At 47.9% G+C, this 2,500-nt stretch overlaps 1 protein-coding gene across 1 annotated transcript in view; it reads right to left on the bottom strand.

Annotated features, from left to right (window-relative positions):
- Window positions 1-2,500, bottom strand: part of gcgrb (glucagon receptor b) — a 77,456-nt gene that overhangs the window by 74,163 nt on the left and 793 nt on the right. The window lies entirely within an intron of this gene.

Below are 2,500 nucleotides of genomic sequence, written 5' to 3'. Positions count from 1 at the left end.
GCTCACAGAGCAGTGAGGGGTTAGGTGCTGTCATTTTCATGCTCAAGGTGCTGTCATGTTCATGCTCAAGGGCACTTCAGCCGTGGATGTGGGCAGCCAGGGAGGTCACCACAGGTCAGGACAGCGGTGTCATATTGATTGTGATGATCATATTTGTTCATGCTCAAGAACACTTCAGCCGTGGATGTGGGCATGGGAGAGCAGTGCTCAAACACTTGCCCCGCCTACATTTTTCCTACTCGGGGTCGGGGATCAAACCGGCAAGCCTTTGGTTACAAGACCATAGCCCTAACCAGTAGGCCACGGCTGCCCCCTAGAGAGAGATGGTAATCATGGTAAACACGGTCCACCTCCACCGGGGAGGGAGGTCACCACAGGTCAGGACAGCGGTGTCATATTGATTATGATGATCATATTTGTTGGGCCTGCATTTCATATTGATACTAAATATAAATTACCCATAAGCACACTGTTGCCCAAAATACACACACACACACACGAACACACACACACACACACACACGCACACACTGCATTCAACAGCCTAAAAGATCTGCCCAAGGTTAATCCTAAGTGTACTTTCAACAATGAACGACCAACAAAATAGTCAACAATATGGCAATGCAACATAATTATGGAGATAGTGACAATGAAGATGACGATGATAGTGTGAATAAGGATAATAATGTTGTTGATGATGATGATAAAAACACATTAATGAACACACATGTACTGCAAATACAGTAAGTCTGTGTAGAAAATAATTAATTTAATTGTTTGGTGTGTGTGTGTTTGTGTGTGTGTGTGTGTATGTGTGTGCGTGCGCACGTGCAATCTGACTGGGATCTGTTGCAGTAGTAGTAGTAGTGATTCAGGTGGGAAACGCTGGCAGGGAGTACTGGTTGGTTCGCATAGCGAAAAACATTAGCGGTGTTCAAACCACACAAACACAAGCTGCTCTAGAACCGAATCGCAGGCGCAGTTCTAATAGCGTAGTCCCGAGAGAGGACATCGAGGCCGAGAGCGCAGGAGGAGAGAGAGGGGGGTACTTTCAGTTAAGAATCTCATTACTAACCATCTGGAGTAAAGCGCGCCTGTAATCAGATTGTTTTATTTTTCCTAAGGGGAAAAATGCGCTTTCTGTGTCTTACACTCCGTGGCCGCCGCCGTTGATTACTGCTACATGTGCCCTGTATGCGGATAAGCTATAGCTGTGTGTGACGCAAATGAACAGATCACCACAGGTGATAACGACGGGCCACAGTAAGACACAGTTGCCTTGTTGGACGAATGTGGTGTCCTTCCTGTTTTTCTTCTATTTTTTCTTACAACAGATACGGGGAAAGAAAACACAAAATATCAGCAAGTTTTCGCTGTGATCGCCAGGGTGGTCGAATTTCAACACATATGCATGGGGTTCATTTGATCCCGTTAATCAAATGAACATGCGTTGGCGCCAATGGTCAAGAAAACCCAACGGTTCGAAAAGTCAATAATTATCTCTCTCTCTCTCTCTCTCTCTCTTTCTCTCTCTGTATGTGTATGTGTGTGTGTGTGTGTGCGCGCGCGCGTACTGGTATATGTGATTGTGATGTATGTTGGACTGACTGGTAATATTCATAATTTCCATGTCTGTGACATTCAAATATTAATTTTGTCAAAGCCCACGCTCGCTCCCTTTCATTTTTGCATCTTGAGTTGTCAGCCTAGTGACACAAACAAACAAGCGCGCGCACACACACACACACATACACACACACACATACAGAGAGAGAGAAAGAGAGCGCACGCGCTCGCACGCATATCCCCCCACGCCCCCGCACACCCAAACACACACACACACGCATACACGCATCTTGGAAAAAAGCTACAGCGTCCGGCACACAGAAATATAAGCCTACCCGGGGGAGAAACCGGACTGCTATTGTGCCGTCTCATGTACATGTGGCAAGTATTTTAGGCGGCACATCTCCGACAGACAGCCACTCGACATTAATTCCCGTTCCCCGCGAGGCAGTGACGGACAAGGACAAGGTGAGTCACAAGTAGGTTACAGACAAGCGGCAAACTGGACAGTGCATCTTTGGGACAGTGCCCGGAGGACTGCGACAGAGGCATTTCCTGCCTCGCTCTGTTATTGTCCTAACCCCAGGGATTTTAATTGGTTACTCGATCCTACTCGCGTGCGTGTCCAAAAACCGCCACCTGCGGTATAAAACGTCTTGGAGAAGTTATGCCTCCCCACAAACGCGTTGCTGCGCCGATGGGACACATACTGCAATCCTCCATCGGTTGACAGCGTGCACACAAACACAATACAAACACTCCCGGGTAACCGGATTAGCTCTCGCTACCCTCTCTCTCCCCTTTTGTCTCACGAGAGACAAGTGAGCGATGGAACGGGACGGGGTCAACAGTTGCATAAGAGAGTTGAGGAAGAGACAGGAGGGATGTACGCTGTCCCTTTCGTCTCCCCGAGGCTCATCAAAACGGGCTGAGT

This window comes from Alosa alosa, chromosome 7 (assembly GCF_017589495.1).
Source record: "Alosa alosa isolate M-15738 ecotype Scorff River chromosome 7, AALO_Geno_1.1, whole genome shotgun sequence".
Taxonomy (NCBI): Eukaryota; Metazoa; Chordata; class Actinopteri; order Clupeiformes; family Clupeidae; genus Alosa; species Alosa alosa.
The sequence above is the reverse complement of the archived record's forward strand: the minus strand, read 5'-3'. Positions and strand labels throughout refer to the sequence as shown.